General features: G+C 45.1%; 1 protein-coding gene across 2 annotated transcripts in view; it reads right to left on the bottom strand.

Annotated features, from left to right (window-relative positions):
- The window catches only part of TMEM230 (transmembrane protein 230), a 77,648-nt gene extending 57,409 nt beyond the window's left edge, over nt 1-20,239 (bottom strand). The window contains exons 1-2 of one of the 2 annotated variants that reach the window (XM_086943512.1): nt 20,064-20,209; nt 13,642-13,760 (exon numbers count right to left, since the gene is read on the bottom strand). The gene's annotated coding sequence lies outside the window, so the exon portion shown is untranslated. Of the gene's footprint in view, nt 1-13,641; nt 13,761-20,063 lie in introns of both variants that reach the window. The other variant, XM_086943511.1, reaches the window with a different exon arrangement.
- Between the last annotated feature and the right edge of the window lie 2,123 nt (nt 20,240-22,362).

Below are 22,362 nucleotides of genomic sequence, written 5' to 3'. Positions count from 1 at the left end.
CGCCCTTACTGAAACTTCAGCTTCTCTCGCCACTCTACACCACTAGCCCCCGCTAGCACATCGATCACGGGAGTGAAATATTCAGTTCACACTATTCATTTTGCTGATATCTTCGTTTTCTTAGGTGCAAACCGCGTGCGCATTATAAACACTTTGACTGTCCTCTCTTTAGTGTGTTCTGTTACTTTATATCATTCCTTCCGCTGTTATCTCCCTCTACTTCCATGCAAAGCAAGCGCCCGTCACAAACAGGCTGTCTAGTCTCTCTTTAGTTTGCTGGCGCCATTCAATTCACACTATTTGTTTTTCTGCCATCTCCTTCTACTTACATGCAAAGCGAGCGCGTACTTCAAACACTTTGTATGGTCTCTGTTTAGTCTGCTGTCTACATTAAAATCACACTTGAATTTTAGGTTACCTTCATTTGCTAGTATACACATCGGGCGTGTATTACAAACAGTTGTATATTATATGTAGCTTTTGCAAGCACAAGTGATGTTGTTTACCTATATCTTAATGTCGATTAGAGCTACTTCTCATTAAAATATATAAAAACATTGGTAGTATAAGGCATTTATTCTTTATATTTTTCTATGAATCGTCATGTGTAATATAAAAAAACTGATGTGTATAAACACATGCGCTCAGTGTTACAGTAGCGGACCATATTAATGCGATCTTCCTTGGTCTAATTTTTGCTGAGGCGGTTAAATAGGGTACTCTATGGCAAATGACCTTTGTTTTATATATCGTCCGCTTTTATTGTATCAGCATGGGGTCTGGCTTGTTAAAAGAACCGTAACAAGAGCTGGGCCATACAAAGATGTTGAGCGTAAATCAGGAAACAGTTGTCATGTAAACATACGAGAAAGATCATTCAACATTTTTAAAAAGTTATTTATTTTTTAGCATTGGTGTTTTATTTTGAGGGACATTTATTGAAAGAAATTGTTTCAAATATGAAGCCTTCAAGAAAACCCCTGTACTCTAAAAACATTGCCAAGAGTGAACCGAGAAACAGGTTTCCCTTATGTAACCAGTTGCATAAATCCCACCAGCTAGCTCACCCACTGCTCACACCCAATCACAGGCTTCCGCCTCCACTGCTGAGATCCCCTTTCCCTGCCGACTTCCTTCCCTGCAAAAGCCCACATTTAGCTGTCGCCATTCACGCTCTCTACCTGCTTCCCCCACCCCTCTAAACGATTTTCCGCACTTGCAGACATGCACACGCAATCATAGCTCCTTACACCTTCTCCCCGCGACCATCATCCAACCCAATACAATTTATAACTATTGGCATTTCAAATAACAAAATTAATACTTTTATAATTTGCAAAACAAACAAAAATTAAAAAATATTTACATTTACCACACCAAAAGCTCAAACTTTTCTATTGCGAGACCTATTGCATTACAAATGCTATAGGTGTCACATTTGAAAAAGTTTAAAGTATTGGCATTGTAAATGACAAAGCTATTAATTTGGCTATTTTCAAGACCAACACATTAAAAAAAATTGTCATTTACAAAACCAATAGCTCCAACTTTTCTAATGCGAGACCTATTGCATTTCCAATGCTTGTTGAATTTCGGATTCCTCCAGCAGAGCAAGGATGAAAGCTGAAGCCGATTCTGGCTCCACGATGATGGATCAATCAATCAATCAATCAATCAATCAATCAATCAATCATAACACTTGTATAGCGCACTACTCACCCGGAAGGGTCTCAAGGCGCTTGGGGGAAGGGGTCCACTACTGCTCGAACAGCCAGGTCTTGAGTTGTCTCCTGAAGGCGAGGTGGTCCTGGGTCAGCCGAAGGTGGATGGGGAGGGAGTTCCATGTCTTGGCCGCCAGGTAGGAGAAGGATCTGCCTCCGGCGGTGGCTCTTCGGATGCGTGGTACGGAGACGAGGGCGAGGCTAGTAGACCGTAGCTGGCGGGTGGGCGTGTAGAAGGTCAGGCAGTCGTTGAGGTACTTGGGGCCCAGGTGGTGGAAAGACTTGTGTGCGTGGGTGAGGAGCCTGAACGTGATCCTCTTGTTGACGGGGAGCCAGTGCAGGTCCTTCAGGTGGACGGAGATGTGGCTGCGTCGGGGGATGTACAGAATGAGTCGGGCGGAGGCGTTCTGGATGCGTTGGAGTCTATTCTGTAGCTTGGCTGTGGTTCCGGCGTAGAGGGTGTTTCCGTAGTCCAGTCGGCTGGTGACGAGGGCCTGGGTGACCGTCTTCCTGGTTTCGGTCGGGATCCATCTGAAGATCTTGTGAAGCATGCAAAGGGTGTGGAAGCATGATGAGGAGACGGCGTTGACTTGTCTGGTCATCAAGAGGGAGGGGTCCAGGATGAAGCCCAGGTTGCGTGCGTGGTCTGTTGGCTTGGGAGCGGTGCCCAGGGCTGGGGGCCACCAGGAGTCGTCCCAGGCGGAGGGCGGTGGTCCCAGGATGAGGACTTCCGTCTTGTCTGAGTTCAGTTTCAGGCGGCTGTTCTTCATCCATTCGGCGACGTCTTTCATCCCTTCGTGTAGGCTGGTTCTGGCGGTTTCGGGGTCTCCGGTGAGGGAAAGGATCAGCTGGGTGTCGTCGGCGTAGGAGATGATGTTGAGGTTGTGTTGGCGTGCGATGGCAGCAAGAGGTCTCATGTAGCATTTTCGCACCTTCCTGCTGAAATGTATTTGTTGCTGCAGAAAAGCTCAGAGTGTGAGCAAATTGAATCTTTGGCACGCATTCGGATTGACTTGGTAGGTTTGTCCCAATTCTCCGGAGGCCTTTGCAGCTAAAACGTTTATAAGCATGTAAGGTTTCTCAGAATGTTTTTAAGCAGTACACTTTGACACAGCCATGGTTATGAGGACCCCAGGAACAACATGTGGCGGTCAAGACTCAATACAGAAGAAGCCAACTGCAGGGTCCAGGGCTGGTTCAGTTGGAACTGGTCAGCAGGGAGCTTCAGGAGTAGGGGTTCATGGAGCTGGTTGTGTCCCTGTAGCTTATCAGGAGGCCAGCCACCCGGCCCTTGGAAACCACTTCTTTGTTTTGGATAGAAGTGGAAGCATGTCCAGTCTTACTGGTCTCCTCACGTCTCAACAGAAGGAGCAGTCCTTCTGTCTTACACTGGTCCAGCAGTATTCTGAAGAGGGTGCTCAGGGGTGCCAAGTGGGTGCCTGGTGGGGTGTCTCCTGGCCCTGTCCTCACCCACAGGGAAAAAGTTGTAACATTACCCACTTTTTCAGCAGTTCTTGTAGGCCATACTGCAAACAATCCGACAGTGCCCCGGTCTACCTAAATCCAACATGGCAGAACCTTTCCTCCCCTGTGCATAGCTTCTGAACCCAGATGTGGAGAGGGAAATGAGCAACCCATCCTATGTGGTCACTCAAAACCAGGTCTAAAGGCAGCTCCTCTCCCACTGGAACTGGTGTGTGGCTGACTAGGTGGGCAAGTGATGGGGCAGGGTCTGGTGTTAGCTACATCTTCCTGTGACAGGATAGACTACTTTGAAATTATTTAAGTTCCTGGACATAGACCAGAAATCATCCTGTTAGAGGAACAGAACACCTCCTCGCACCCAAGGTCCTTATTTCTGCTCTAGGAGCAAGTTCACACCTCATCAACGAGCTATTCAGCTCCTGAGAGACAGTTGTAGGCTCTTATGGGCTTCTAAAGGCTTTAGGCAGGTAAAGTTGACTTTTAGAAAAAAAACTTTTGTAAAATACTTAGTACAAATCCAACTTTACCAATGAAGTTGGATTGTAAGAAATATTTTTTAAAGTCTCAAGAATGAACTTTGTAGCTGTTTCTAAGCACATATAACAATATTTAATTTAAATATTATATCCCTATGCTTTCCTGAGGAACATGCCTTCTACAGTGAAAATATATTTTTGGGCCATGTCACTGTAAAGACATGTTTTACATTAAACATTTCCATGTCCTACTTTTAAATACCATGAACCATGCCGTATTGGGCATTAAGGGTTACTTAGTGGGTGACTTACTAATATTTAAAAATTGGTTTTAGGCCTGGGAAGATGGGTTGACCGGTTCAATTTGCAGTTTTAAAATTGCACAAAGAGGCTACAGTAGTAGGCCTGTAAAAAAAAAAAGGGGGGGTGGGGGGGGGAACGTACCTTATCGTTGCCGCATCTCTCCTCCATCAGGACTTGGGAACCAGTAAAAACCCAGGCTCCCCATACCAATCACAACGCTGCAATACAGCATTGTGATTGGTCTGAGCGTCGTGGTTCGACGCTCCGCCAGGAATAGGGAGCCAGGGAATGGTCACCACGCAGGCTGCAATGCAGCCTGTGTGGAGAACAGGGAAAATGCACAAACCACTCCTACTCTGCTCTGCTCTTTCATTGGAACAGCCCCGCCCGCCCCAGGAACAAGTAAAATAATAATAATGTTCATTTTAATTTTTCTTTGTTACACTGCTTAAAAGCAGTGGTGCAACACTCCTCTGCCTTAACAGAGCAGCTGCCACTGCCTGCCAGGCTACTTAACAGAGACAACCTCCCAGTGTTTTGCCTGTAAGCCCCATACATCGTATCCTCCTGCTCCTATGTCCTTCTGTAATTATTGGCAAATGTTGGGACATTGTGTCATAAAGCAGATGGGGTTGTCTGTCCCGTTTCCCAGAGCCAAGTCAGGGTAATCACACAGAAAACAGGACCAATGACCACCTATTGTGCTTGGCTTAATCTATGCTCAAAATTGTTACCACAAAGGAATATATAGTAAAAAAAACACAGCCAGATACTTTAAATATGATTATTTCAAATATGACACATCCAGATACTTTAACAAGCATTTGCAATGCAATAGGTCTCGCATTAGGAAAGTTTGAGCCATTGGTATTATAAATGACACATTTTTAGGTCGAGCTGATGTGGCATTCATGCGAAGCATGAATGCATCAGCTCGACAACTTATGTTGCCGATATTTAGGAGAGTGGACAGCTACCAGACGCGCGCTTTGACGAGGTCGGATTTCACCTCGGGAGCGAGCGTCTGGTAGCTGCGATTGCGCGGTGCAAATCCCTTGCTCACACACAGACACAGGCAGCCCCCACCCCTCTGCATGCACGCACGCACTCACACAGACACTCACACAGGCGCACGCAGGCACACGGCACACATACAGGCACACGACACACTTTCCCCCGCCTCGCATTCTCTCTCAATCACACACAGTCACGCATGCGCACACACATTCCCTCGCGCACACACGCACACACGCGCGCACACACTCCCCCCCTTCCCTCCCCTCCCCTCCCCCACAGGCATACACACAGGCACGCACGCACTTGACATCAGCCCTGGGCCCCACTCACCGACTGCGCTCTTCCGGCGGGGCTCCTCTCGCGCTCCGCTCCTCGCGTCTCCTCTTCGAAATCGGGGCTCCCTCAGGTCAGAGGAGCCCCGAAACAGGCGCCACACTCCTCCTTCTCCCCGGCCCCCTCCTGGGGACCCGGGCTACTCCGGACCGGCAGGGCGCTCCATGCGCTGGACCTCTGGAAGCGGGACTTCCGGTCGGCCGCTAGCGGATTGGCCGGCCGGCCAAGAGCTTCCGGGTCGCCGCGGGCAGCGCCCTATCACTTCCCAGCATGCCGATAAGTTGAAACGCAAACGGAGGGGTGTCACCAGGTCTTCATTCAACAAAACAAGCGAAGCTTTATGGAAACACGTGCGGGCATTGACAACGTTCCTATGGCGGACACGGCGCACGCCTCTTCGGCCCCACGCGGCTTGCAGCCCCCGCCAGTGGGAGGGGCGGCCCTGGGGAGCGCGAGCGCTGGGCCCGCGACGGCCTCCAGCACCAGCGAGACCACGTGACCGAGAGGTGCCAATGTTACTCTTCACGGGTGTCAAGACCCTGTCAGTTTCTGAAATAAATATTGGGAAACAACGAAATGTAAAAGGCGACCTACTACGACAGCGCTGCAGTCTACGGTGGTTACCCCTACCAATGGTGCTCAGCCGCAGTACCCCCAGCCCTCCCCGCTCGCGGAGAGCGAGTACCACCGGCCGGCCTGCTCCCTGCAGTCCCCCGGCGGCCCCCTGCCCCACCACAAGGCCAATAAAGTCAGCGAGAGTTGTATGAGGGGCCTGGGGGGCCCGGCCAGCCAGCAGCAGTCCGTGCACCTCCCGGAGCCACAGGACCAGCTCCAGCCCCCGCAGGAGCCGGGGCCACCGCCCTCCGTCTCCCCGCCACAGCATGCCGGCTAATGCCCGGAGCGTGGTGGCTCCCTGTGGCGTGCAGGCTGTGTGAGGTGTGTAACCGGTGGCTGAAGTGTTTGACTTATGGGTGCATGCCTCTGTCTGGGGATAAGTGGGCAAACATGCCAATGAGACAATCCAAAATCCATAACTCATGTGTAATTTGTTCTTTGCATCATACACCAATTGTGAACTTAAATTCAACTTTTGCATGTCAGGTTTCACTAGGACTTGGAGAATGCTGCCACATGTAAACACAAAGATGAAACCAGCGACACTTTGGTGCCAACAGTGTCAAAAGCTGGTACCTATGGAAACGCTAAATTCTATCCAAATGCCCCGCCTGGACCTCAGTCACGACCGAGTTTCTGTTGATCCACAGTCATTCACACAAATGGCAAGGGAAGCTTTCTGTAAACTTTGAAGTATTGCATTTCAGGCCTGTAAACAGTCATTCCATTTCCTAAATGCCATGAATGAATATCAAGTGCTGCATAATATTTGGGTAACATTTTACGGACCTGCATCTCAATGTCACAATCCTAACAGAAAAAAAGAACTCATTCACAGATACACATTCAGTTGCACACACATCCTTTTACACACACGCACCCATTCACTCCTCACATACACACGCAGTAGCTCACACACAGAAAGTATGACCGTTCTTAGACATTTTTAACCAATTTTAATTTATTTCGAAAAAATACATTTTGAAGTTTCACAACAATTGTAATCAAAATGCATCATGAGAAAATATGATGAGCAATCACAATTTTTGTATTAACGACGTGTTAATCCACTATCTTACTTTTTAACTAAGGGTTGAGCAGATTACGTCTTAATAAGCGCCACAGCAACCTCACATTAAACTAGCAAGATAAAAGTATAACTTTAAGTGACATCTGATGTTTTTCTAGGCTTTAAAACAGTATTAACATAATCTTCACAAAAATTATTCACAAAAAGCTATTGCCATTATAAATTATAATAGCTTTTATTTAAATATTAATTATTAAAAAAATAAAAGCCATTGTTATTTGTAATATCAATACATCTAAGTCACGTAACTACAACACATATTTCATTACAAATGCTATAGGTGTCACATTTCCAAAAGTTAAAACTATTGGCATTGTAAATGACAAAGTTATTAATTTAGCTATTTTCAAAACCAACACATAAATGAAAAATTTGTCATTTACAATACCAATAGCTCAAACTTTCCTAATGCGAGACCTATTGCATTGCAAATGCTTGTTTATTTATGTTTTGTTTTTGAAAATAGTAAAATTAATAGCTTTGTCATTTACAATGCCAATAGTTATAACTTTCGCAAATGTGACACCTATAGCATTTGTAACGCAATATGTGTTGTATTTACGTGACTTACATGTATTGATATTACAAATAACAATGGCTTTTAATTTTTTTCCAATAATTAATACTTAAATAAAAGTTATTGTAATTAATAACAATAGCTTAAAGTTTTTAAAATAACTTGTGAAGATTATGTTCAGTGTATTTTATTGTTATGAAAATCCAAGAACATAAGTGAAATATTAACATCTTTTTGTTACATTTGTAATAAAGCTTGAAACATTGAGAGAACATATTTGAACCAGGTGTTGTTGAATGGTTGCACAGATTGATGCTCTGGTGGCGTTGAGTGATGCTGTGGCGTTGAGTGGTGCTGTGGCGTTGAGTGGTGCTGTGGCATTGAGTCCCCTAAAAGTAATCAACAAACCCTGGGTGCTTTTAGACATCCCAGGATGTTGGGAAAAAAGGACGCAAATTGGGTGTGGGCAGTTTATGTGGACAAAAAGTTATGGAAGCGTAAGCGCAAACTAAAACCCAAATAGCCCCAAAAAAAGGCTTAGCACTGGGATGTGTGTGTGTGTGAGGGGGAGGGGGGTGCCTAGCAGTGAAGGGAGTTAAATCAGTCACAAATATAAGTTTGTCATACAGTTAACATCCAAACACATGGTGGTAACCTGATGCTGGGCATGTAAATAACGCACCTTCAGCGGCCAGCCCAGTACCAATTATGAACTAGTAAAGCAGCATTCCTTGCATTTGCATTGAAATTCATTTACCAAGTACAGCCGTTTGGTCAGAAGGTAGCAAGCAGTACACTTTGTACCTAGCAGCCTGTTAATGACGGTTATCTCTCTAAACTGTGAGCTGCAACTGAAACCGGATCCCTAGCAATGCACTTTCCTGGGAGGTAGAAGAAAGAGGGGGGAAGCCTCGTTTCCAAAGGCTCGAGATGCTTCTGAGATAATTCCTTAACACAAATGTGTATATATTGTTTTGCAACTTTCTGATCTATTGAGCTAGACGTATCTTTGCACACACTTTACGAGACTCCAACTTTGCACGGAGACCTGCCAGAACAGCCTTACAACAGTTCCTATCATTACTGAAGTGCTCGAAGCAGGGCATGCATAATTACGGACACCTCAGTGTCTTTTAAACTTCGAAGTTAGTTGGAGGGGTACACACTTACAAGCAAAGTGCCTTTGTTTTTAACATAAAGCTTTGAAATCATCGCCGACTTTTGTTTATTAATTTCAGCGTTACAACGTGTGTGAACATAGAAGCTTAAAGCAATGGGCTGTTATTTCTGTACCTACAAAAAACAAGGTTTGCAGTCATCAGACTACTAAAGACGGCATCTGCTGCCCTAGTGGCATCTCACCAGCTTTGGCCATTGAGCCTTTGAGAGCCCTTCTAAGTGGTTTGGGGAGTTGGCCTACAAGCAGATCTTATCGAGCCCCTTTCACATTCGGGGACGCAGGCCAATTGGTTCGGAATTTACAAGCTCTAAACAAATGTCCGCTTCCTTTCTGCTTGGTGGGGTGGGGGTCACGCAGGGGGCAGAGCGAAGCGACGAATAGTGAAGTATGTGACTTTTACAACTGCCTCTGGGCATGCAGCCTTCCAGTGAATTTACACAAATTAAGCATTGCATAGGTCGGATTTAAAAATAAGTGGACTTACTAAAGGACAAAGGGGAAAGAACTTTAAGGAAAGTGAAGGTCGATTGAAGGCGCTGGCAGCGTCCTGTTGCTCATTAAGGGTTCTCGAAAGCCCCTGCTAAGGTCCGTATTGTTACATCCGAAACCTGCTCACCATGGGTGTCCACTCCACTCTGCTCCCCAGCTGAGAATATAATTTGAGCCCTTGCTATAAAAAAACAAGCAAACTTTATGTACAACTGAACAACCCTAATAAAAAACAGAACACAAAAAAATGGTTCTAGTTTTTTGTCCATGCAATGCTGGGAACTTTTCTCTGCCAGTTCTAATGCTAATTTCGTATTTTTGTTATGGGGGAGGAGGGCAAAAACAATGGGAGGGTGGAGGTTGGGAAATAGTATCTCAATTACAATAGTAGTAGTGGAGTGAGCTTATGAAGAAAATCTGTGGGGCACTGGTGTTTATTCTTTTACAAATCCGAAGCCGAGGCCACAATGTAAACAAACTTGGAGCCGGCCGCATTTCTGATTTAAGCAGCTCAAAATGGAAGTCGATACAATGTGGAAGGGCACAAAACAATGTAGAGTGGCCACACGCAGGGCCACATAAACACTCCCCCACCCGGGGCAACAAGGGCGGCCTATAAAGAACAAGGCACCGCCGCAGCAAAGAGTAACTAACACGGCCTGTCAGACACTCATGCATTTAAAATCATTTCTAAATCCCAAACAACTCTAACACAATAGTAAACACAACCAACACATGCGTGCATTCCGTAGCCCACACTACGTGCAGGCAGGGGGCAGCTGCTGGTGGATTAAAGAGGCCGGAGGTAGAAGCAAGACCAGGCACTTGTTATACGGCGCCCCAACCTTTGATAGCGCGGTCCCTGAGCTTATGAAGAAATCTGTGGGGCAATGGCATTTATTCTTTTACAAATAGAGCAATGTACATGCAACCACACAAAGAACTCGCACTGCACACAAATACGCATTGTATGCAAAAACACCGTACAAAACAGCTGACCTGTGTCACCCAAGCTCAAACCTCCAGTTAACCAAGCCAATATGGAGCGTGAAAAGAATGAGGGTCCCGTTAGACACTGGTTAAAATTAAGCCTCTAAATGCTTATATGGGCGCTGCCAGGAATACTGTTTTTTTTTCTTTTAACCATTGTAAGGTGGCATTTTTTGGTTGTAATATGCTTCTACTTGCATAACAAAAGAGAACGAAAGCAGGCTCCCTGCAACAGTCGTATGTTGGCACCTGAGTTGACCTGTGTCACATAAGCGCAAATCTCCAGCTGGCAGCATCCAAGCGCATCTATCAGCTTGAAAGGTGCCAAGCCATATATGATGCCAGCTATGCTTTACTGCGCTGGCCTGCGGGCCAGAGCACTGGGTGGGGGCTGGAGATATTTCTTCGCAGCATATGGGAAATAGCGAGGTCCTGACCGGACACAGTGGGAGTTGGGAGTGAACTTTGTGGGCTACTGAGGGAGATGGGGAGGCGGCTCTTGCTACAGAATGGGGCTTGATCCACATTGTGTGCACGTGTAAGGAGATGCGTGGCGGCGGCGCAGCACAACATGATGGGCCCACTGTCTTCCAACAAAATATGATGCGGGCCACTGCGAATGACTCCTGTATCTCACAGATGTTCTAAGGCGTTAGGTCGAATTAGGAGCCTGAAAGGGGGCCTGAGCCAGCCGCCCCTCCCACAATAACATAGCAGCCCCCACAGCTTGCACCATATGGGTGTGTATTAATTTACACAACATTTTTAATATTTCAGTAAGTGGCACTGGAATTATTTCCGGGCATTAATAATTAATCACGCACACACTCTTGCAGAGAAAGCCAAAGATGTCACAAAAAATCGGATTAACAAAGGCACTTAATATTTGGAAGACATTTAGGTGAACGGGTGGCAAGTTACACCTTGACAGAAGCCTCTATTTGTTTAAAAGAATAAACACGGTGCTTATGGAATTGCATTATATGCGCCTTCCCTATGCTCTCGTAGCCCATCTTTCCGAATTGTTGTGCTCTTTTAGGTGTGCGCAAAGCAGTTTATTAACTAGGATTGCGGACTATAGGTGGGCAGATGGCTGTGGTGTTTCCGAACAGCACTTTGAACGGGCTGACTCTCCGGCGTTGGGGCTCAGCAGCTGAAAGCTCTGCACACTTGTGAAGAGGTTTAATTCAGAGGCAGAGTTTGCTTCTCGTGCGCCGGCGCTAAAGACCGTCATTATTGGCAGCGCTATTGTGCACCATTGGATACATAGCGCTGGTCTGTGAAGGAGAAAAGATGGGGAACACAATGCCTTCTAAAATGCTTTTGAAAGCTCAGAGGGAAAGGTGCGGAGTCTGTTGCTGGCTACAGTGGAGCGGGGGTTGGGGCACATTTTGCCTGTATCAGCCTGTGTTCTGCTGAGAGGTGCCAGACACATGCACCGGAGTCCGCGAGAGTGCAGGAGGCAGGGGACGGAAAGAAGAGACGCGTTTAAAAGTTAAGGGCATGCGTTGTAAACAAACTTGGACCCTTGTACTTTTTCACGTTTTAAAAAAAACACATCTATAATGCATCTAATACAACTTGCTACTAGTTGAAAACAAGTAGATACAAGCTCTTGGCATTGCTGTGGGGAGGGGGAGGAGAAATGAGAGACATGGCCTGGCGGCCGTGAAAAGTGTGAAGCAGGGGGCGGGGGAGGAGAAATGGGAGACACGGCCTGGCGGCCGTGAAGTGTCAAGCAGTGGGCGGGGGAGCGGAGCCCTTTGAAGTGAAGCTCTCGGAGGCAGGCGGCTCGGGAGCGAGGGAAAAGCGTGTGCTTGTGTTCACGTGAACTGTTTGAAATCCGCCCGATGGTTTGAGAACTTATTTTGCCCACTATAATTCTCCCCTATCCATTCCTTGCAGAATGGGCTAGGCGAGACCTAAAAATTACTCTGAGGGAACAGTTTCCATTGTTTTTAAAGCTGAAACCCTAGGATAACGAGTACGATAACGTGCAGCAATAATGGTGCAAAAAGGGCCATTGTGTGCTGTGTAATTTAATTTTTTATGTTGCAAAATGTCTTGATCTGTGCCACAATATCCTGGAGCAATCCGTGAAGCCAAAACCAAATAAGCTCCATTCTCCAACACATTCATCTTTGAAGAGTTTTGGAAAATTGGCCTTTTTGGGTTTTTAGTTTCATATGAATGGAGGACACTCCATTGTCCTTTTCTTCCCTTTTCAGCTCTTCTGGTGTGAAAGGTCTGTAAAGCTCATGTGCTTATATAGCGTGTACTCTGCCAAGTGGAGCAGAAGGCTAAAGGGGATACGGGAGCTTTAGTCCCCTATTCTTCACGGGCTAGCAGCAAATCTCTCACTGCACAGTGAATGAGTAAAACCTGCTGTCAGGTCCGTGCCCAAGCTGAAAGAAGGGAATAAAGCAGGGCCACTGGAGTTACGAGACTGCAGCGAGTTTCGCATTATTATAGATTTGCTGAATTTGTCATATAAACTATCATTTGCATAATATTCAGATTTTAACAAAAAAACAAAATTTATTTCTAGCTCAAACAGTTCAAAGGTTTCTAAAAGCACTGCGACACATGTTACCTTGCAGTGGACGGCACTTTCCAAAACATGGACTGGTTCCCTTTCTGTAGCTTATTGCTATAGTTGGGTTTTAAACTAGAACTAACAAGTTTAAAAATGACAAAATAATGAGGTAACTGTTACGAAATGTGCTGCATAATTTGGATTTTCCTGCCACATAATTTACTCATACCTGCAGCATAATTTCGCTTTCTCTTCCTGCATAATTCCAATGTTGAATTTTATTAACTGTTCGATTAATTAAAATCATTACAGTAAAGACAGTAATTCCAGTGGCCTGGGTTGAAGGTAAGAGAGCCAGCTGGGGGCACTCACATGAGGGAAACAAATGCACATGTAGTATGCCAAATCCCAAGATACCAAGAGATAAACTGAGAAGTCAAAGGGTTTTTTTTACTTTCTATGTAACATAGGTCAAGTCAATTAATTCAATTCAATTAAATCTTTATTTCGATACAACCGTATCATAAAAGGTACATTAAAAAAAGAAAAACATGTTCATCCAAGGCATTTTCGTAATAATACAATTCTTGCTGATATACTTTTACAATAATAATTAAGGAGGGATTGTGATAGTCAAGATTTTTCAATAAATACAATAAATAATAAAAAGGCACATATCAAAACTAAAAATGATCAATTTTCAATAAATTTACAATTGAATTTAAAATTTACAATTATTTTGACAGTTAGCAACCCCCCCCCCCGACCATAGTTTAAATCCAGCATCCCACAGTAGTCCCTAGTTCTTCCTTGGGTGTATATTTGGGTTCTAGAACTTCTCGCCTGCCTTTATCCTAATGAAGTTCACTGTTAACAAAAATCTACTTACAGCAAAGACAAATACTTGGCTGGTGTCTGTCTTCAGTAGCCTTTCCGCTTCTCGATATGATCTCACACCTATGTTTCTACACAATGGTTTTATCCATCTTTTCCTTGCCATCCCATAGGCTGGGCAAAAAAAGGAGAACATGAGTAATGTCATCTCTTGTACCCCCAGAGCACAGAGTACATAGATCATTATTATCCTTAGTCCATCTTGCAACACATGATTTTAACATTAATATACAATATCTATACTTCAGGTATAATGATTCGGCAAGGGGGGGATTTATCTCATTTAAAAAGGGTTCAAAACTTGGGCTAGCTTTATACAACAAAAATTCACTAGTCAATGATCGATTTGCTCTGTCATTTGGTCTATTTTGCTCCATATAAGCCCAAAATGATGTTTTTAGAACCTTCTTTGAGCTTGTAGTCATTACAAGTGGAGTATTCCAAAAATGTACAAGACCGATCGTTGTCAACCATGTCCTAACATGGCAAAACGATGCGAGACAACTATAGGTGTCAAGATCCTTTATCTCAATTAAAGCTGCCCTGTAATCCATTAGTTTTAGTTCAGGTGTTGTCCAAATCCTAACCCAAAACATTAGAGGTCTGATGATTACATGGTAGTCTGTTCGCTTCACATTGAGTCCAGCATCAGTGGCGTTAACGGGGTACGAGTTGGTAATTTAAGCAATGCTCTAAAAAATTTTTTTAATTCAGCTCGAACTCCCTTTTACATGCTGGTCCCCACAGCTCCGCGACATAAATAACCGTAGATTGCGCTTTGAACTTAAAAACCTCAAGCGCAGGAAGCACTGTTTGTTGTGACTATGTCCATGTTTTTTTAGGATTGGTAGTGTGTTTTGGGTGAGCAAAAGCTTGCTCTTTTCAATCTGAGTTTTCCAGGACATTTTTTAATCAATTGAGACACCCAAATACGTAAAATTGTAGACATATTCTATTCTTTGCCCGTTTAAGACCCTATTACCATTAAAAGACCTATGCGGATTTATCGCCATATACTTGGTTTTACTGGTGTTGATCTCTAGATCTTTATTGCTACAATAGATTTGGAAGTTGTTGAGCAAACATTGCAGACCCTTTGGTGTTTGTGAAACTAAAATGGTATAGTCCGCAAATAAAAGAGCGGTTATTGTCTCATCTCCCAATCTTGGGGCATCATTGCTACAGCCTTTTAAGAAACTGGGGATATCATTTACAATTAAGGAGAACAAAGTTGGTGCTAATACACATCCTTGACAGACGCCCCTCTTAATTGGTATTGCACTAGTATGTTCACCATCTGGTCCCCACCTCACCTTTGCATAGTTGTTATGATGTAATCTAATTAGTAGCTCCAGGAGGTTGGCCGGTAGTCCCTGACTGTTAAGAGCTTCCCATAATAAATGTCACGGGATAAGATCAAATGCGGCGCTTAAGTCAACAAATGCCACATATAGGTGGCCCTTCCTTAACATATTTCCAACACATGCAAGCGAATCTGAACACCTGGTCTATGGTGCTAATTTTGGGTCTGAATCCTGCCTGAAATTTAGTTAAAATCTGCTCATCATCAATACAGAGATTAATGTGATTTAAAATGTGCCTTGCATATAGTTTTTGTAAAATGTCAATTGAACTTATCGGCCAATAGTTCCCAGGATCGTTCCTATCGCCCTTTTTAAAAATACAAATGATTTCATCGCCTCTCCATGTTTCAGGAATTTCTGCTCCGGCTGCTACGGGGTTACATAGGTGGTTGATGTAGGGGCCCCATACACTAGGGTCATGTTTGTATAGGACTGAGTTAATGGCCACAAGTGTTTCTTGTAGGCTAAATTTTACTTTAACTGCACTCAAGTTTAATACTAGTCCCTCACTTTCAAAACTACCTATTTCAGGAGCTGAATATAATTTAGTAAAGTGGTCTACCCAAGTTGTTTCATCCAAGTAAACTTCCTATTGCCTTTTGCAACAATGTTCGAAAAAGTTCTGTGGTCCCTGTTTTTCGCTGCCTCGAACATTTCTGTCCATATTTCTTCATCCCAGGTTGATTTAGCCTCCTCTAATGCTTTCTTATATCTTGTTCTGGCTTCCCTAACGGTCTGACCTTCTTTGTGCTTAATGGCTTGTAATAGTTCAGTTTTGGCACTACGACATTCTTTGTTGTACCAGGCTTTTCCATTCGACGTTTGATTACCATTTTCGTTCCCTTTTTTAGTTATTCTTGTGATCATTGGGATAATTGCCTTGGAATATCTATTATGCAATTCCATAAATGTATCCATATTCTCATTTTCCAAACTATATGGACCAAAGGTATCAGTCAGGGTGTCGTCAATTTTCTTCAACATCTCACCTCGCTCCAAGATATGAGCCCATTTGACTGAACGACGATTGTTGCTCACTATGACGTCCGTTTGATTGGATGGAGTGCTCATGTTGTTCAAAGAACTGGGCAACAGCCCACCATCTAAGACAAGAGTAAGTGGGCTGTGATCACTCTCCATCCTCAAATCCATTACAAAGTCAACAGCGTATGGCCATATGTAATAGGATAATATTATGTAATCTATTTTGGTTTGGGTGAGACCTCTACAGAATGTAGGGTGTTTTCCCACATCCGAGGGAAAACGACCGTAACATGCCCTTAGGACATGTGTCACAGTTAATCTCAATATTTGCAGGGCTAGAGCGGAGCATGGGACCCTTGACGTACTTATTAGAACAGGGATTTTGTTTGCCAGGTCTTCGTCATCTATGATCTTATTGAGCCCAATAATGGGTTCGAAATTACAGTTGAGGTCTTCACAAATTACTATTCCTACGCCTGGATCTACTAGATTTAATATACTATCCAGCTGCCCAATTATCTTTGACTCCTTTGACCCAGACTCAGGTCGATTATAGACATTGTAAATATGCATTATCCTATTTCCCTAGTTGTTATTTTAATACCTAAAATTTCCAGGGAGTCTGTCACTATTTGTTTTATACTAATACTTAGACTGACTTTCACCTAGATTGCTAGGCCTCCAGAGGCTCTTCCTCTTAATGACGGTACAGCTGGTATATAAAAACTTTTGTAAACCACTCTATGTATGGTCTTAGTAGACCAGGTTTCCTGCAGTGTATATATATCACTTGTGTCAATAAAACCGTTCCACTCAGAATCACTGGTTTTCCTGTTTAATCCTGCTGTATTCCATGAGATAATTTTCAGATTTGCCCGCTCTGTGTTATTAAAAACTCTTATGGAATCTCAAAAGGTTATTGGGTTGCTGCCACTTAATATTGGAGGTTCTGGGATATTATCACAACTATTTCTGTCCTCTCCACTCTCTTTATCCATAGACCCTGATGGAACATTACCAGACATCATCAGCTGCCTGGCATTGGCTATGGGTACACCTGACCCTTGCAGTCAAACTACTTCTTCAAGTAGCGATAATCCTTGATATCTGTTATGTGTTTCTAGGGCGTGGGGATTGCTTACTGCTTTGTTCCTTTCTTGCTCCAAGGGTTTATAGAAATAACCCAGTGGTAAAGCACATATATTTGTTTTTCCACGTTAGGGTTGCTTCATGGGCTTGCAAAAGAGAACGAATTACATGGGGATGTCTAAAATTAACAACAATGCAATCTCCCGGTATATTTTTATGCGAGCTTCCCACCCACCCTACCCTTCGTACCATCAGAATTTCATTGGCTTAGTTAGGCGGGAATTTTTTATATTTGGACAGCCAGTCTACCACCTTGTTCTTTAAATTCTGCCAGGTTTCTTTTTGATCCCTACTTAATACCGGTGCACCTGCTAGGGCTAGAACATATGGATACGTAGCGGGGACAAATTTAGAATTTCTATATTGGGGATATGGTCTGTCTCATTTGAGCTATATGTCCTTTCCCTTTGTGTGGGGGCTTCTGAGTTAGGTCTAATACTATTAGCGTTAGCACAGCCCCTCTCGCCATGCTCATAAGACCCTACAAGATCTTCTCTATCGCGTAAGTGTACCCTGTTTAAACGTCCTACATCTCTTTGTGTCCGGTTTTGTTCCCCACCTTCATAAGCCGCATTGACCCTTTTAGCTGATATCAAATCAACAATACGTTTTTCCCCCTCTGCAATGATACTATTGCCTTCTGTTATATTCTTGCATAAGTGGTGCACCATGTCACTTAATTTGGCGATCTCGGTATCCAAAACCCTTAGTTTTCTATCCATACAGTCATTGATTTGTGCCTGAATGGAGGCTAGGGCGGTTTTAAAAATATCCGCCACTCCGTAGCCCTTATTACCTCTTGATCTCCGCTTGCACCAATTTGGTCAATAGCATCTGTTTGCACCCCTATTGTTCTCATACAAGTGTCCTTCTTTCCTAAAGTAGTAGTAGGGTGCCCATTACAAGGGTCTCCACTGCTTTGCCTTTCTTTGACTGGTTTTTCTTTCCCCTCTGTGTTTTTTCACTTTTTTCTCCACTTAATGGACCTATTGTGGAGAAGTGTGGCTCAGGGGTTAGAGGCGGCAGACCCGGAAGCTGAGATCGGCCCTGGACCAGAGTTCAATTCCCCGCCTCGGCGGGTCTTGGGCTAAAAATTCCACGGACTCGATAATTCTCGCTCCGGTGCCTTCTCGACTCACGGGTTCACACTCTGCGACTCTGGGCAATAGCTTGCTTAATCTCCACAACGGCCCCTCGCGGCGGGATGCCTGGCTTTCACCTTGTGGATACCCTGCCGGGGTTATCTCACAGGGGAATACCAGGACGGGTTCCCTAAGCAAGCGCCGGGAAACCCTTTGTGGGTAGCTGTGCGCTATATAAGCTCAAATACATTTACATTTTATTGTCCCTATCGTTTTTTGTGTTCTTAATCTACTTGCTATCCCTGGGCTTGGCTGTACATTTTCCCTCTGTTGTCCAGGTGTATCGTCTTCTGGGGCATTAACTGGTAGGCTCTGACTACCAATAGTTTGCTGACTTTCGGTGCAATGGCTATGACCCTGAAAATTTACTGGAGATTGCCCTCCTGCTATATATGTGGGTAATTTGGAGGGATCTAACGAAAGTCTCCTTTGAGCGATTTCTATCTTGCGGGTAAGAACAAATCTCTGCCCGCGTGATAAAATCGTCCAAGGTCCCAGCAGTTCCCTTCCTTTTACTCGTCATGGTAGACATGGCCATATCAGTTTAGTAGCGTAATAGACCCCACGGAATGGGAATACACAACTACTGTTAACCAAATTTGTGTAATTGCCCTCCAACCAGATTATGCAAATACCAACGGTTCTAACAGGTGGTGAAGCCCTTTTACTTACTTCACAACCTACCAATACAGTAATAATTGTCCAGTACTATTCCAATTGTCCCAAATATTTATCAAGGCTACCTTATTCAATACCAAGGAGTAAGAACTAAAAAGGGGGGGCCCAGCCCGGCCTCCTCTGGCCTCGGAAGTCCGCAGACGGTCCCGCCCTTGTCCCGGGATTAACCCGGCGCGACCCGCGCGCGATCCCGCGACGCAGGGGTTGAACTCGAAATTATGCGCCTCTTGGCGCGGGATATGCGGTGGCGGCTTCCTGCCGCAAAGGCTCCCGGTGCTTGTGATCTCCCCCCCCCCACTCGCTGCGGTCGTGCTCTGATGGCAAGGAGCTGCGGCGTCGGAGGGAGACCAGCTCCGGGACAGCGTGAGCGGCGAAATCAGGGCAGCAGGACCAGGAAAATGTCAGGCAAGTACCCCCAAAGTGTTGGCAGCACACCGGTCAAGTCTATTTATGCTCCTGGACTTAGAAAGTCAAGTATATCTATCAGCCATTACAAGAATAGCAAGCATTTATATAGCACACATTTTATTTTTTGCATTTAACAATAAATGTTTATTACTAGCCAACCAAACTCATCTAATCACCTACAAAATAACGAAAAAGTTAAATAGACCTGCAGGTATTAAAAGGGAAAGCCATGCGCTGTACATGCAAATGTACACAACTAGCACATAACTCGGTAACAGGATTGTATTGTGACCAGCAGATTATTCAAGGATTTCTCAACGCAGGCATTGCTCAACCTATGTGCATGGGCTATTAACCGGAGAGCTGCATGCTACATACATAGATCTAAAATGAATTAAACCTGTGATTAACGACTACATACGAATATTTCTCCCAGTGTACTAACCACCTAAGTCCTTACAAGTAAAATACACTGAAATGTTGTTCACACGCATCGATCTCAAAAACACCCAATTAAAGAAATTTTAGAATCCGAGGACAGTTACGTAAAGTAGAAGGGCTCTACATTTGTACTTGAAAGACATTCATTGGGCGGCATTGTAAAATATAAAAGGTAGATATATAGAATACATATGGCCTGACAGACCATAGGCCCAATGACAATTAATCCGTAACTCATTTGCGATACTTACATGGACAGTCTGTAAATGGACAGTCTGTAAACGCAGCCCAAAAGTCCACTGTCCGTTACAGATCTTGCTATTTACAATATCTATCATGAAGTGCAGTACTTCCGGTTTGCACGAGAGCCAATCCCTTTACTGAATGTATTGTGGGAGTATTCCAGAAGAGGACAGGATCATAATGTGGAAGACTACCGACGATTGGATCATTTATCGCAAACTCACCAGTCAATCTTAGTACGTTGCACGGATTTCGAAGTGCTCATTGGCCGTGGGTTCCGCATGTGACAGCCTACAGTGTTGTGTAAATACTGCCCGAACTAATGACGTACAGCAGTTTTCGGGCACGAAACAGCTACGAGTGAGAAACCGGTGCCTTCCTAGCAGTAAAATTGTACCCGGGCGATGACAGGTGACTGTGGCCCGGGCAAGTGTTGTAGCCGCCGTCCCCGATTCTGGAAGAAGGAAGAAGGGGCGGTGCTTGGTGCAAGCAGCGGCAGCAGCTTGGCAGTTCCGGACCCACAGTCCCATTTGTATAGATTGGCACACAGACATGTAGCACACATTGATGTAATGCAAAAGAGAGATTTACATACATGTCAATATTTTAGACAAGGGAAACGGGAGATAATTGAAAGGGAAGCGGGGAGAATGTATTTTATTAATTGGCTCCTATTTCAAACAAAGGCAATTTCAGGTGGGAGGCAGCTAAATCAAAGCCATTTTTGGTCTCAAAATCTGGAGTCTCCCGTCTGAATCGGTTCTGTTGGCATGCAAGGGTTTGTAAATCATTTTTTATCAAGAGACGTTTATGACTAGAATTGAAGAGGCCTTAAATCAGTAGGTGGCTGCTTGACCTAAAGCCTGACATTCTGATTACAAGTTGTTAGCCAGCTTGAGTTAATGACCATAGAGACTAAGTAGACCGAGTTTCATGGTTTTGTAAAGCAGAATGTAATGTTGATGGTTGCCCCCAATGATGACAGGACACAGTTGTGGGAGGTTGCGCTGTTTATTTACTTAAGTCCGCCAGAGAGCGCCGAGCCGGTTATCCTCCGTGCTCCGGCACTCGTGCTACTGCTGCGCGTGCACCCTAACATGGCCGCCGCCGCACGTCACGTTGTTACGCAACGTGCATGCGCTAGACCGCTACACTACATATCTCCCTTTTTTCCAAACAATGAAAACAATAACTTACAGTCCGCCGCTCATATCAAAGTCCTGGAACCTGGCGGGCTTGACCACTGCTCTTCTCCGGCGGGTAAGTCTTACCAGGGTGGCCATGGCTTCTCTCGCGGGAGTCTCTGCGCTATTATCTCCACTGTTCGGCGCAGCCAGGCTCTCCCTTGGTCTCCTCGTGTCCATCTCCTCCACTCTGGGGCTACTTCTGTTGCTTCGCTCCTCGCCAAATTCTTCTCCCCCCATGTCCACTTCTTCATTGAACAGTTCATTTCCTACACTAGACTCCTCCGCAATTTCAGATTCTCTTCCTCCTTGGCTCCACTGTAGCACCTTGTTGCATCTCACCATGCGGTCCTGAGACCACACATTCCCATCACTCAACAGGGCTGCTCTTTCGTACACCTCCTTCACCTGCAAGGGTTTACTGTATTTGCTGTCCCCCTTTCTTTGCATCGTCGCCAGCCAGGGGCGGATTGGCACTGCGGGCACTCGGGCATGGGCCGAAGGGCCGTTGTCCCAGTGCCCTCTGTGGGCCGTTTTTTCCCTCCCCTTTCCGAGTCTCTGTGGACTGGGAAAGGGGAGGAAAAAAATGGCACACAGAGGGCACCGAGACAAAGACAAAGGAAAGCAGCTTTGCTGGTCAGCCGTACAGAGATGATCAGCTGTGGCATCCTTCCCCCCCCCCTGCCCCGCACAGCAATCACGCAGAGGGTGGGCTGGGGAGGGGTGATTGTGTGGCCAGAATCGGCCTCCTCCAGGTGTTGAGTAGGTTAGCAATAGCAGGTGCCTCACTGCTGTTCATCTGCTCCTGTGCTGGAGGGATGGGGAGGGCTGAGTAGGTTAGCAATAGCAAGGGCCTCACTGCTGTTCATGTGCTCCTGCGCTGGAGGGATGGGGAGGGCTGACTAGGTTAGCAATAGCAATGGCCTCACTACTGTTCATGTGCTCCTGCGCTGGAGGGCTGGGGAGGGCTGAGTAGGTTAGCAATAGCAAGGGCCTCACTGCTGTTCATGTGCTCCTGCGCTGGAGGGCTGGGGAGGGCTGAGTAGGTTAGCAATAGCAGGGGCCTCACTGCTGTTCATGTGCTCCTGCGCTGGAGGGATGGGGAGGGCTGAGTAGGCTAGCA

This window comes from Lissotriton vulgaris, chromosome 11 (assembly GCF_964263255.1).
Source record: "Lissotriton vulgaris chromosome 11, aLisVul1.2, whole genome shotgun sequence".
NCBI lineage: Eukaryota > Metazoa > Chordata > Amphibia > Caudata > Salamandridae > Lissotriton > Lissotriton vulgaris.
The sequence above is the reverse complement of the archived record's forward strand: the minus strand, read 5'-3'. Positions and strand labels throughout refer to the sequence as shown.